General features: G+C 37.1%; 1 pseudogene; it reads right to left on the bottom strand.

The window, feature by feature from the left end:
• Positions 1-4,135: 4,135 nt before the first annotated feature.
• Positions 4,136-15,670, bottom strand: LOC133852684 (putative receptor protein kinase ZmPK1; annotated as a pseudogene).
• Between the last annotated feature and the right edge of the window lie 375 nt (positions 15,671-16,045).

A 16,045-nucleotide genomic window follows, 5' to 3' on the forward strand; every position in this document is an offset into this window, starting at 1 on the left:
GAAAAACCCTTTTTCTCTTCACCATGAACACCGGCCAGATCCTCTGCCTCCTTATGCACGACCACTATGGGCCGCTGCTTTAGCAGCAACGGCGACCCCTCTGGGTCGCCGTTTGCCCAAGAACCAGGCGGCCCATAAGGGCCGCTAGTTCTAGTGACGGGGAAGAGGCCGCTTGCAGCGGCTTCTTCCCTCCGGAATAATGCCAGCCCTTACGAGCCGGTCCCTACTGCATGCGGCGAAAACCCGCTCAGCCTTAAGCGGGTTTTCGCTAGTGAATGGCTGATGATGTTCAACCATGGGTTTCTTCTTTAGGTGCCGGCTACAAAGAACCGACGCAATCTGCCGGTTTGCCGATCAGCAGGTCACGACGACCCTCAGGAGTCGCCGTTCACTGTCACGGCCCTTAGCCCCACCGCTGTCTCACGCAATGACGGTGGCCACGAAAAAGCCGACGCCTACTGCCTGAGATAGAACCCACTCACCCTTATGCAGCTTTTCGCCAGCAAATGCCAGTGCTGCTGTGTGAGGATTTTTCCTTGGTGACACAGTGGTTTCACGACAATGAATCTATGGCTTTAGCCATATTAAAAAAGTGAGTTATCAACCATAGGTGAATAACAGATCTAGTTATATTCACGAAATAAAACACTGGATTCAACATTGATAATGTATAACAAAATTAAATGCTAAGCAAAATAGCATAGAGGTGGCTCTGATACCACATGCTAGAACATATAAACATATTATGCTCAAATTAACATGCGCAGCGGAAAAACAAAAGACAAGGATCTAGGCTTACCTCTAGCCATCTTTGTTCAAGCGCTTCCACGATCCATCTGAAGAACAAGAAAAAGTTATCTGAGGGATATTTTAACATATACCTATGACCGAATTGCCGTACTGATGGTGAACACATGCTATTAATTTATAGGCTAGGTCAGGGACCCTCAAATATGATAAATACCGTATTATTCCTCCCATCAAAGAAACAATATTATTAATTGATTTTAAATCAATTAAAACGATTTCATTACGGTAATTTAATTAATTAAATTACCTAACCGTAGTACCGTATATACTATTTATTTATTAAATATTAATAAATACTTCTTTATGTGGCATATAGGCCATATATGGAGATAATATCTTACAATAATATCAATGGTGTTGATGTTTACGGTTTTGCATGGTTTCTCTCTTTTGGCTTTTCCAATAATCTCAATTGAAAAGTGGGAATATTTCGTATGTTGTTAGGGAAGGTTTAAGAGCATGTTTGAGATTGTATTTAAAAATATAAATTTTATAGTCAAAAAGAGCTTGAGAAAAAAAAAAAAATAGAAAAAAGAAAAAAACTTCATTTTCAAGCTTAATTTTTTCAAAAATGCGTTTTGGCATTTTTTTTAAGCAAAAAAGTCAAAAAAAAAAAAAAAAAAAAACTTTTCAAAGTTTTTATCGAACAGACCAATTTTTACTTTGCACAACTTTTATATAATAAAAATATTTTTTAAGTTTTTTAATGCAATCCCAAACAACTCCTAAATCTTTTATTGACCTAGTGTTTGGATGACGGATAATTCAAGTGATCGAGATTTACTTATACGGCAGCGTAGAATAATCATGTAATTAGCTATGCATCTGTAATTTTTCCTTGTTATCCAGAAAAATTGTTCTCTTTTTTCATAACAGTTATGTTTTAATATATTCTTATTCATAAAAAAAAAAATAAATAAATAAATAAATAAATAGATTTATAATAACAAATTGAATCCAAAGCCCAATACATATTGCAGGGTCGTCTCAACATTTCCCATCAATGGATATAGATTTAGCATGCATGTCTTATCTCCCCCCCCCCCCAACCAACTTTTGTACTTCAATGGTAGTTTATTTTAATGCTTGAGAAAAAGTACAGGTTATTTTACAATGACCGGGAGGAAGTTATATTGCCAAAATGTGCTTTGGCAACCTCCACCCCTGTATCGTCAAAATCAAATGGGATTCCGGTTTGGATAAAATGAATGGGCGAGTAGGTTTTGAGATGATAGCAGTGACTGTGAGGGGATCGAATGTGTTGGCTGCCCGTAGCACTATTGTCACAGGCTAAATTTTTCGCTTGACAGCAAGCCTAGCTTCAACCCTATGATGGCCTTAGACAAAGCACGCAGCAGTGCCTAAGCAGCTCAGCAACAGCTTACCGAGGTTAGTCAGCAACAATCACAGCACATCACACAGTCTATTACGGGAGCAACACCTCCCAACCTTTACAATTCAACTCAACGAATATACAATGGAATGACAAGGGCCCTTACAGAACAATGGCGCCCAAGTCTCACTTAGCCAACAAGGCTTACAATGGAACACACAGAATACACTCACAGCACTCAGTGTTTCCTCACCAGCAGCTCACACAAGACTAAGTCAGCTTCCTCTTCCTCTTAGGAGCTCCCAGCAACTCCTTAAATAGTCAAGCAACCAGTCTCAGCCCTGGCAGTGTGGGCAGCCACCTGACAGTCGCCCACACATTCTGTTGCAGCATCAAATCACTTGCAACATATCATTGTCACTACAATGTGCGCCCACAGGCAATCAGCCCCCAGCAGCCCTGTCATCTATCATGCACTATCAGCCATCCCATCATCAGAAACAAGCCCCAGCACATTTCAAATTCGCCCACCAACAACTGAGCTACTGTCAGAAGTTGTCTGAACTCACCCAACCAGCATCTGTACTACTGTCAGGAGCCAAAATCGCCCACTGCAGCTTATCATTTATAGTCAGGCAAGTGCAGGACAGTGCCACCATGTGGCCACTGCCTTCAGCAACTAAAAGGGTCATCAACCAGCAAAGGGACCAGGGTCTGGGCTGCACCACGGCCTATACAGCAACAAGCATCTTGGGCCAAGCACCTTGACAGTGCTTGGGCCAACACCAACAGTTATGCCAAGCTTCCAATTTTAACTCATAGCATGCCTCACTCATGCATGGGCTTGGTGGTCAGCAAGGGTGCAAGGCAACCCACTTACTGCCACCAATGCAGCCATGTTACGACTGTGACAACTATCCTACAGCTTGTCGTCGAACCTATAGTTACTGCAAAAGCAAGGGCTGCATTATATGTAACTATTTTTAGTAAGGAGGTGAGTGACTGAGTGTTTTTGACATTATATTGAATAGGAATGTTTTACACACCGTGAAGGAAGTCAATTATACTACACCATGCTTTAATAGTTTTAACCCTTATGTGGAAGATATCAAACTAGGTTCCGGCTCTCTGCAGACTTTCGTTAGACATTTTAATGAGTGGGGGCCAAATAATTTTTTTTTTTTTTTTTTTTTTTAAAGTAGGTTTATATAAAACTCAAAAATATAAGCCCATGTCATCTTGTTTAATTGGTCATCTAAGTAGTATGTGTTACTTCATATTAAACAAAAAAAAAAAATTAATAATAATTGAGTAAATTAAACCTAACCCATTTTCTATATTTTTATTATTCTCCTTGAAATTAAAAATTAGTAAGCAAAATTGAAAATAAAGTTTTTTTTGGAAAAGAACTAAAGATAACCACTGTCCAAAGACTCAGAAAAGAAAGAAAAAAAAAATTAAAATGAGGTTTCAATCAATTTCTCTCTCGTAAAGCCTTACTTGGATGATATATTTCTTAAAGCTAACATTTTCTTGCTCCTTTTGTTAGAACAACACTCTAACTAACGCAGTAGCCCACTAACTGTTATAGCAAACACACTATATTATACACAAAACGCAACACAAACAAATGAAATGCATATCTTCTAGACTTTTATAATGTCATCTAGTTATATTGCAAGGAATCTCTATTTTACGCTACATTTGCCACACATTCTTAGGAAACCGAGCTTTGTTAGGCGTGTGACTCCTCGAGTCCATATCTGTTTTCTTCCAATGTAGTGCTTTATTAAGCCACTTTTATTTACTATGAACAAAATCTCTGCAACTTTGTTAAGTTCATTTCATTGTTACATTTCTTAGACATATCTTTTTCTTTTTTGTTTTTCTTTGAGGAAGACTCATAACTTGTCACTAATAGGATTGAGTATTGTGGTATGTATGCCCCATCGATCCTTTGGTCGGCAAACTTCTATCCTAGAAGTGTTGATGAATCGTCAAATTAATCCATTTATTACGGCCGTCTACAAATATCTAAGTATACATTTAAAAAAAAAAAAATCGATTACACAGAAAATAATCACAATTTAAAGTACGCGTACAACTTTAAAATTATGTTTCCAACAATATTAGATGACCCTAATGTTGCAGAAGCATCTCTACAACCTGGTTCATGGTGGGTCTGTCATCTTTGTCATCTGCCACGCATTGCAAAGCAACTTTGACCAGAAGTTCCATCTTGGTAGAGTCATATTTCCCAGCCATCTTGGGATCAATAATTGCTTGAATCCATGACTCCTTTGCACTAGTGTTTGCAATATTGTTGTTAATCGTCTCCTTCACCAACTTAACCACTCTCGTATACTCCACCGCCCCTCGGCTGTTAGAGCTATGCATAACTGTCGGGCTCTTTCCAGTAACCATTTCCAACACAACAATCCCCTAACTGTAGACATCCATTTTAGATGTTATAGGAAGATTGTAAAGCCACTCTGGAGCCATGTAACCTCTAGTTCCTCTCATCTTTGAGAAGCTTGAACGATCAAGTTCACTTCTATTTAGAAGTTTAGACAAGCCAAAATCTGCAACTTTCGGTTGGTAATGATCAAAGTATAAAAGTATGTTCTGAGGCTTTACATCACAATGAAGAACCCACTCCAGGCGCTCCTCATGCAATTAAGCAAGGCCTTTTGCTGTGCCCATTGCAATTTCAAACCTTTTTACCCAATCAAGTGCATTAGAAGTAAGATTTTCCGCCAAGGAACCATGCTCCATGTACTCATACACCAGAAGCCTGTGCTTTCTCTCTACACAGTATCCCCGTATCTCTATTAAGTTCATGTGGTTAAGCCTCCCAATGATGTTTACTTCTGCTAAGAACTCTGCTTCTCCTTGGTTGGCTTCGTTGAGTCGTTTGATTGCACATACCCGCTGATCAGGTAGTACACCTTTGTATACTGTCCCCCCCGCACCTTGTCCGATCATTTCACTGAATCCTTTCGTTTCCTTTCTGAGCTCAGCGAAGGTGAAGCGCCTAAGGGTCCGTTTGGGTTTGCGATTTAAAATAACGATTTTAAAATGTGCGATTTAAAAAAAAATGATTTTTAAAAACGCAGTTGAGCGTTTGGCAAAATCGCAGTTTAGCCTTTAAAATCGCGAATTTACCTTTAAAATTTTGCGTTTTCAAAAAAAAAACCATCTTATCTGTGATTTGAAAAAATAAATTTTCTGCGTTTTCAAATCGCAATTTTTAAAAACGCAGTTCTCAAACGATCTATGTTCTGCGATTTAGTTTAAAATCGCATTTATTATCTACGAAATCGCAATCCAAACGCACCCTAAATCTTGTTGTCAAGAGGTATCCTTGTTCAGACGTGTCTGAATGTTTGTTAGTCCTGAACAAGAAAAACAACACCAGCAAAACGTAGGTAACCTCTGCACCTCCGACTGCAATGGCAAACCAAAGCAAAAGCTTCACCGTCTTATTTTCATACGTTCTTCTTACTTGCTTTGGAACTTTGCCTGAACATACCAACCTTGATTTGTCATCTGGCGCCTTGTTATGGGAAAGACCAACTTTGGGTAGTCTTAAATATAAATCTCCTCCAAAATCGGGCGTAATTTGTCCATTGAGCACCATAAACTTGGGGAAACAATAATAGACACCTTCCTCTAGGATAATCCTGAATTGGAACCCTTTGCAATCACACCTAAGCAGGCATCGTTCTTCGCTGCGTTGTAAAGTTACATTAGGTAAGTACTCTATATCGGAACCATAGAACTCTACAACAGCGAGTTGAACAAAACTGGACCCATCGTTGTGATTGCAAGAGATACTAAATTCTGGATCATGGATCCGGCTTCAATGCGGTGGTAAAAAATACCGCATAGATGCTGTAGTATAAAACATCACCGTTTTGTTATAGACACACTTTCACAGATAATCAAATGACAGTTATGCCCTTCCTTCCACTAAGAACCACTGAACTTCTGCATTCAAATACTTGTACAACAAAAGGGTTCAAAATGAAGCTGAAGCTTAGACTGCTTTCGTTATCTTTAGAAATAAATTTTGGAACTAGGAATTAAAGAAACACAAACAAACAAATAATGAATACAACTAACCAGATAAGCACGGAAAGCGGACTGTATCTTAACGGCGGCCAACTCCTTCGTCCACCGACGCTGGGGCGCGGAAGGGGCACGCGTCGCACCGGCACTGGTGAGCCTGACTACCTCGGCCGCCTCATGAACAGCCGCGAACGCGGCCTCCGCCACGGTGGCCGCCGCGATGACTATGGCGTGCTTGTTGGGGTCCAGGTCGTCGACGAGCCGGGACGACGTCGTTTGGGCGTTGGCAAGGTCTGGTGGTCTTCATGGGAAGCCCCTGATCCCTGATAGTACCGGGTCCCGGTTGCGGCCGGGACTGGGAGTAGTTTGCCACGATCTATCTGGAAAAAGGTTTCCAGGTCAGTCTATGAGCTTCAGCTTCACTTGCTCGTGTTTGTCTCGAGAAATATTATTATGTTGCTTTCGTTTACTGTTTGTTTCCATGGAAATTTTGAAACCTTTTTGTTGTGCAAGTATTTGAATGCAGAAGTTAAGTGGTTCTTTGTTCGTTTGTATATTAATTGGTTGTTACTTCTATTATCAGAACTTGCCCAGACAAAACATTTGAAGACTTTTATTGTATTATTTTCGTCTGTTTTTGAATCCCATTTGCACGGAAGTGAACCATGGCGTCCAGGTCCAGGGATCCCCTTTTATGGAAGAAAGGGCATATCTGTCATTTGATTATTTGTAAAAGTGTGTCTATAACAAAACGGTGTTGTTTTATACTACAGCATCTATGCGGTACTTTTTAGTACCGCACAGAAGCCGGATCCCTGGCTCACACCCATAAGACCAGTCAGTTAAATTCTTCATCTTGAAGCCCTGTAAGCAAGAGCATCTCCTGCCGGCCAGAAGCATGATCATAAATTCATAATTAACTACACACACTATTGGGTCCACATATGCCATGAATCCGGCATGGGCGACGCATCGCTTGCCATGTTACAACCCAATCCCGACCCTCACTCGTCTCTTGCAGGCTATACAATCGAAGGTTGCCATCAGGATCAACTGTCAATCGTCTGGGAGTTACCACACCAAAATCTGCTGCTTGGAACGTCAGATTATCAGATGACTGAAAATAGCCTGAGATGTTTAGTACTGCATCTCTACTAGTGTTGTGCTTCGACCTTCCGAGTAGTCCAGGGTCATCAACCCATGGAGCTGGCCAGTAGAGACTGGATACTCTTAGACCTTGGTAAAGTAGGCGGAGAACGTTTTCATCGTCAAATTGGAGCTTATAATAGCCAGAAGAATAGTCAGCTTCGCTCTTTTTGGAGATAAGGCTTGAAACCCTGGTTAGTTTTTGTAGAGGAAGAAGAGTATCTGTAGGTGAATCAAAGCTTTGCCAAATGACAACACTCTGATCAGAATAATGAAGAACAAGATTGCCTGTGTTTAGGAGCTGTAGCTGCAACTTGGAGGCGTCGAATGAGGTCAAGACTGGTGTTCCAGTGGTCCAAATGGTTATACCAACAGACTTTGTTAGGATAAGCTTGCCATCTTTCAAAAGTGAAAGCTGTGAACCTTTTCCATCCACAGGATCATCTCGGTTTAGCCATCCAAACTACGGTGGGAACCGAGGTCACTGTGAACCATATGGAAAAGCATATTAGAGCCTTATTAGAGCCTTAATTTTTTTTTTCTAAAAAATAAATATATTAATTATATAATTATTAATTAAAGGTCTTATTCAATTGGAAGCCCTGAGTCACCTTACCTAAGACTCAGCCGCCCGTGATTGAGGATTTGGTGAATGATTTTATTGGTCTGTTCGTTGTTGAATATGGAAAACAAGAAGTCTATTTTTCAACTTCTTCATATTGATAATTATTAAAACCCGGAAGGTGTTTCAATTCAAACCCTATTTTTCAATTTGTTCATAATGATAATAATTATTAAAACCCGGAAGGTGTTTCATTTCAAACTGGTCGACTTCTACAATACTCCATGTAGAACCGAATGGATCTGTCAAAGAAAAACAGACACCAGCTACAAAAGTCTCTATTAACATATCAATTTACATAAGCGTATGGAGACGGTAAATCAAACAACACAAAACAAGTAGCAAAACACAAGACTCCATGTATCTGAACGTGTATTTTCGATATTGTGTTTCAAATTGATGTGGCAGTTCCTTATTAGTGGACCTGGTTTACATTAGATGCTTATTGAATCTATTATCTTTAATTATAATATCAAATGGTATTGATGTTTACGGTTTTGCATGGTTTCTCTCCTTTGGCTTCTCCAATAATCTCAATTGAAAATTAGGAATATTTCGCATGTTGTTAGGGAAGGTTTAAGAGCGTGTTTGGGATTGTATTTAAAAATATAAATTTTATAGTCAAAAAGAGCTTTTGAGAAAGAAAGAAGAAAAAAAACTTTATTTTCAAGCTTAATTTTTTTCAAAAATGCGTTTTGGCATTTTTTCTAAGCAAAAAAATAAAAAAATAAAAAACTTTTCGAAGTTTTTATCAAATAGACCAAGTTTTGCTTTGCACAACTTTTTATATATTAAAAACATTTTTTAAGCTTTTTAATGCAATCCCAAACAACTCCTAAATCTTTTATTGACCTGTGTTTGGATGACGGATAATTCAAGTGCTCGAGATTTACTTATACAGCACCATAGAATAATCATGTAATTAGCTATGCATACATACACTACAAAAAACCTTGCAATTGGACGCGTGTCTACAGTAACCAGTACTGTAGACACGCGTCCAATTAGCCACGTGTCTTTTTGACACGTGGCTAACTGTATAAACACCCCAATTGGACACGTGTGCAAAATACACGTGTCCATTTTTTTTTTAAAACAAATATATACTAAAAAAAATATATTAAAAATTAAAAAATATATTAAATATTTATTAACCATATTAAATATAGTTAAATATATATTTTGTAACTATATTAAATATATATTAAAAAAAAAATCAAGGTATTATCTTATTAACTATATAAATTTGTGAAATTATGGTGTACATAGCACGTATACATAAGGTTAGATTTTCAAGCTATATGCTATATATAAATTCTATACTTGAAGTTTATGTTTTTTAGGTTCCTTATTTATATATATATGGTATACTGATAAGTACATAAACCCTAACCTAATTTACATATTGTACTATATGCATAATTAAACCAAATTTGGTATTATATATAATTAAACCAAATAGTTCAAATTAGGGTTTAGTTTTGTAGACCATCTACGTTTAGAAAGAAAAAAAAAATTGTAACATAACAAAGTTAAAAAACCTATAATTAATACTATATATATAGATATGCATGCATGTAAACGGTTTAGAAACTATATATAATATTTACACTTAGGGTTTATAGCTATATATATAATATATAAACTTAATTAGGTTTATAGCTATATATATAGTACATACACTTAGGGTTATGGTTTATGGCTATATATAGTATATACACTTAGGGTTAGGATTTATAGCTATATATAGTATATATACTTAGGGTTAGGGTTATCGATATATATAGTAAACACACTTAGGATTATGATTTTTTTTCAATATATATACTATATAGTACATACACTTAGGGTTATGGTTTATAGCTATATATATATATATAGTATATACTTTTAGGGTTAGGGTTTATGACTATATATAGTATATGCAGTTACGGTTAGAGTTTAATTTTATGGTTAAGTTTTAGTTTTTATTTAGGGTTTAATATAGTATATATACTTAGTGTTAGAGTTTAATTTTAATGTATAGTTTACGGTTTAGTTTTAGGACTTAGGGTTTAGCAATGTGTACAGTACATACACTTAGAGCTTCATGGGTTTGTATTTGTATTTACGTGAATAAATTATATATATATTTATATATATAATATTTTATATATAATTATAATATATTTTTTTTATTAAAAAAAAAAACTACAATTGGTATACACTTTCTAAGTATAAACAAAAAAAAGTCCTATACCCTAAACAAAAAACTAAAACCCTAAACCCTAACCCTAAACACTTTACCCAAAAAAAAAGTCCTACACTTTCTTAAAAAAAAAAATCATAACCCTAAACCCTAACAAACCCTAAACCCTAAACCCTTAAAAAAAAAAAAAAAAAAACTAAAACCCTAACCCTAAACCCTTAAAAAAACAAAAAAAAACTAAAACCCTAACCCTAAACCCTAAACCCTAACAAACCCTATCCCTAAACCCTAAACTCTAACAAACCCTAAACCCTAAACCCTTATAAAAAAATAAAATAAAACTCTAAACCCTAATCCTAAACCCTAAACCCTAACAAACCCTAACCCTAAACCCTAAACCCTAACAAACCCTAACTCTAAACCCTTTAAAAAAAAAAAAAAAATTCCTACACTTTCTAAAAAAAAACTAAAACCCTAAACCCTTTAAAAGAAAAAAAATTCGTACACGCCATGTTGCGTGACATGCACAATTTTTTTACAAGTTTTTACTGTAAGACGTATGATTTGTCTCGGTCTCTTAACCCTATACAGAGAAATATGGACAAGTCTTGGATGTCAGCACGTAGGGGTACGACACGGTATAACGACGGGTGTAGGGCGTTTGTGGCATTTGTCGTTAGTAACTGTACGGCCGTCGATGGCAAAATTTATTACCCATGCAAGTATTGTCGAAATAACCAGCGTCACACTCCAGATTACGTTCTTGCCCACCTGACTGGAGGTAGGAGGATGAATCCGGGATACAATTTGTGGTATATGCACGGTGAGACTACGACTGGGTCCAGCACCATGTCTTGGTACTCAGTCTTCACCTGCACACGTAGGTAATACGTCGTCTGTTAGTAGTACATCTGCATGTATGATTTATATTGTGTATAGGACAAAATTAATTTCAATTTGTTTTCATTACCCCTTTAATTTTGCAAGTAATATTATATACTTTAATTGTCTATATTATTTGCAGGTAATTCGACAACGGTTGGTACGTTGTCACCTGTTGGACGACGGCTGAGCCAGCACTCCACTGTCGCTACACCTTCGCCCGCTACACCATTCTTTGCGCAGCAATCGCCGATTGGCGAGAACACGCCTGGGACGGTACCTCGTGATTCGCAGGGACGCCCTTCAGATTTGTAGATATTTTGTGTAATTATTTTTTGTTCGTAAATATTTGCGTAGTTAACGAATACGTTATTAATTATTGGTTTGTGTAATATGATTTTGTGCTGTTTTTGGGTAAAATAAATATTGCGTTATTTGTGGTCGGAAATAATAAAATTTGAAAAAAAAAATTAATTAACCCAAATAAATTTAAAAAGACAATAACAAAATTAAATTGAAAAAAAATTTCAAATTGAATTTTTTATTTAATTAAATTTTTTATATAATTATTTAATTGTATTTTTAATTTAATTTAAAAATACAATTAAATAATTAAATAAAAAATTCAATTTGGAATTTTTTTTTTAAAAAAAATCTGTTTGACACGTGTATTGAGATACACGTGTCAGATCTGACACGTGTATGCAAATACACGTGTAAAACCGTTTTGACACGAATATTTCAATACACGTGTCAAAACGGTTTGACACGTGTATGCCAATACACGTGTCAAAATGTGCAGTTAGTGACTTTCACATTTGACACGCGTCTCACGCATGTCAAAATGCTCGTGTCAAAATGCACGTGACAATTTGTAGTGATTTTTGTAGTGATAATTTTTCCTTGTCACCTAGAAAAATTGCTCTCTTTTTGTATAACAGTTATGTTTTAATATATTCTTATTCATAAAAAAAAAAATAAAAAAATAAAAAAATAGATTTATAATAACAGATTGAATCCAAAGCCCAATACATATTGCAGGGTCGTCTCAACATTTCCCATCAATGTATATAGATTTAGCATGCATGTGTTATCCACCCCCCCCCCCCCCCCCCCAACACATTTCCCATCAATGGTAGTTTATTTTACTGCTTGAGTAAAAGTAGAGGTTATTTTACAATGACCGGGAGGAAGTTATTTTGCCAAGATGTGCTTTGGCAACCTCCATCGTACCCCTGTATCGTCAAAATCAAATGGGATGCCGGTTTGGATAAAATGAATGGGCGCGAGTTAACCCATTTCCCTTGATGTTCTATATGGCTATTTGCTCACTCATGAACAACGTCTTGAGCACCTCCATCCAATTGGTGATTTCTCTATCTCAACGGCTAATGTTGCTCAACGCAACCACTTGCCTATCAAAAAGCCTCCTCGACATTTCTCTCCCCATTCCAGCTCCTCCTTTGGCCGTGGTCGTGGCAGGGGACGTGGACGCTCATCCTTCTCACCCACTTCCAACCGTCCTGTGTGTCAAATCTGCAATCGAGTTGGTCATGTTGCTTCCAAATGTTACAATCGTTTTGACCACTCATATCAGTATGAAGCTCCAAATCCCTCCTCTTTCCTCACCACACAGCACTCTCAGCCTGACCTCAATTGGTATCTTGACACTGGATCCACCAACCACCTCACAAATGATCTCTCCAATCTCAACCTCCGGACTGACGAATATCATGGCACAGATCAAATCAAAGTCGGAAATGGTCAAGGTTTGGATATTTTACACACTGGCCTCGCTCAACTTTCCACTCCTCATAAAATTTTTTCTTTGCCTAATCTCTTGCATGTACCTCAAATTGAAAAAAATCTCATTTATGTGTATCAATTTACTCATGATAATAAAGTTTTCATTGAATTTCACCCTTCCTTTTTTCGTGTTAAGGATCTATACTCGGGGCGCCTACTTCTTCACGCTCCCAGTAGCGGTGGACTGTACCCTTGGCCATCTACCTCTCCTCCCCAATCTCTTAGACGTGAGTTCCGTTTGGATCTACTTCGTCTAGAAATCCGCTCTAAGTTTGGGTCGTATGGAAAAATAGGCAATGATAATGAACGACGACCAAACATGCACCAACAAAATGTAATCTATATATACAAGGTACAGAAAAGAAATAAAAAGAAAAGGGAAGAAAGACTAACCGAATCTGCAGTGAGGCAGTGCAGTGGCAGCTGAAGTGCTACTGCAAGAAAATGTCGCTCGATCGAATATTTGGTCGATCGATCTAAATTTAGATCGATCACTTTTGATGTCGATCGATCGATTCTCTGCAGAAGAGAAAAATGCAAGGAAAATACAGAAAATAAAATCTAAAACAAAATTGAAGTCTAAATATGCACAGAACAGTAATAAATTAAGTGGAGGTTCGGTCTAGAGTCAGCAGAAAAACAGTGCTGCTCAAAACAAAATTCGATCGATCTAATGTCATGTCGATTGATCGAAATGTCGATCGATCGAAATTACAGGTCCAAAAAGTCGATCGATCGATATTTCTGCAGAAAACAGACAGAACCGAAGCAAAACCCAAAAAAAACACTAAAAACAGTTTTATACAGAACCAAAAACAGCTTATGGACAGAATTAACACTATGTACTAAATCAAACTAAATACAATCCTAAATATCCCATAAACAACCGTTAATCTCCCCGGCAACGGCGCCAAAAATTGGTAGCGCGCCAAGCGGCTACGTGGATTTTAAATTTATAAGTTTACCACTCGCAATAGTACGTATCAATAGTACGTATCGATTGTACTATATTAAGGGTGATCGAACCACAGAGATTATTGGATGTTTTGCATAATGGAATATCTAAAGAGTGTATCTAACTTAATTTATCAACAAAAGTAAAAACAAAAGTTGTAGAATTGAAGCTACAACGACAAGGTGAAAGAAATGAAAACGGAAATGAAATTGACTTAAAAGAAAACTTAGGGTGTTGATCCTATCCAATCCTCAACCTATGCAATGCTTAAAGTCTATATGGATCTTCTTAACATGCTTGATATGAGCGCGTAATGGGCGTCAACCATTACGACGACCTCGACGTGAAAACACTCTAGTTAAGACGGAATCATAAAGCACCTAGGTTTACACTAATCAACTCCACGTAAAAACTAAACTATAATTGAAAAGACATTTACTCTACCTAAGGTGTGGAGTGACTAATGTTCCCTAGCTTACTACTCTATAACACATCCTAATGAGTATACACAATACATGAAAACCCTAACTAGGCCACAATGACAAAATATCTAGTTTCACACCAAATCATTCCACATAAAGTTAAACTACAATTGAAAGACAATTAGACTACCAAAGGGGTGAAATGATTGGTGTTCCCTAGCATACCCTATAAGGTGACTCTAATGAGAAATCATACATCATGTCAAATAGCACCATTGAAAAAGACATCATTCTTGTTTCCAAGAATGTTGGTTTTACTCAAGACTTCAAGAAAAACTCATAGACAAGTTAAACTCTTTTTCATGAATAAATTTGATTGGAATCTTGATACCAAAACCTTTTAGCATGGGTTTTGATATCCTCTAGCCCTTAGCAATCATCAAACATCTAAAGAAAACCCTAAAAACCTCAAGAACACTTCATGGTTTTTGGATTGGATTTGGATCAAACCCTAAGGCTAAATTAGCTAGACATGAATTTAAACTAATCTAAGCATGGAAATGAATGAAAACTGTAAAGGAACAAAGGAGAAATGAATTGAAATCAACTATATTAAACTTAAAGAAATTCGGATTACAAAAGAGGAAGAAAATGAAGAACAAGCTAAGCTAGAACTTGAAATTAAGGAAAGGAAATTGTCTCTGGAATTAAGCCTAGAAAACGTGCATCAAAGTAAACTAAAACATGAAGAATTAAAGTGATACACCTGAGAAAATCCGAACAAACCCCAAAAGATGCATGTTCTAACCTAAAACCCTAATCTCATATATATAGAGAATTGGATTTACAAAAGAACATCAAGAGCTAATCCTAGCCACACAAACAGAACTGGTCGGCGTCCATTTCTGTCCACAAAATCCAACTTATGATTTGAATTGCATAAAGAATGCAAAGATCTGAAAATATCTGATTTTCTGGAAGTCGGCGAATTCGATCGATCGAAAATATGTCGATCGATCGAAGAGTCGATCGATCGAATTATTGCTGTACAAATAATCGATCGATCGAAATGCCTTGGACGATTCTTCATCTTCTCAGGATCTGCCTCGAGCTCTGGAAGTGACCAAAATGCCCTTGATGTATTTCCAGGTCTAATTCAAGAGTTTTGAATTAGATTTCAACTAAGACCTGAAAATAAGATAAAACACAAAAACTACAACAAAACGTTATATATACAATACGAACTAGGTCTAACAAATGCAAATTAAGGGGTCTTGAATCGAATAATTCAAGACTTATCAGGCGCCTACTTCTTCACGCTCCCAGTAGCGGTGGACTGTACCCTTGGCCATCTACCTCTCCTCCCCAATCTGTTCGTACAACCCTCATTGGTGAACGAGTCTCCATTGATCAATGGCACAATCGTCTTGGTCATCCTGCTACTCCAGTGGTGCGTCGTCTTCTGTCCAAGCATCGTCTCCCTGTGCTGTCTCACAAATCTGCTCCACTTTGTTCTGCCTGTCAGCTAGGAAAAATGCACAAACTTCATTTTGGTGTCTCTCTATCTGTCTCAAAAGATCCTCTGGATCTTCTTTATCTTGATGTATGGGGCCCTGCTCCTCTTTTATCTTCTAATAATAAACGCTACTTCTTGTGCATTGTGGATGATTTTAGTAAATATTTTTGGCTCTTTCCATTATCTCTTAAATCCGATGTACTCAATGTCTTCACTCAATTCAAAGTCATGGTTGAAAATTTTTTTAATCAGTCTATTAAGTCAATTCAAACTGATGGCGGGGGAGAATTCATT

This window comes from Alnus glutinosa, chromosome 12 (genome assembly GCF_958979055.1).
Source record: "Alnus glutinosa chromosome 12, dhAlnGlut1.1, whole genome shotgun sequence".
NCBI classification, from domain to species: Eukaryota; Viridiplantae; Streptophyta; class Magnoliopsida; order Fagales; family Betulaceae; genus Alnus; species Alnus glutinosa.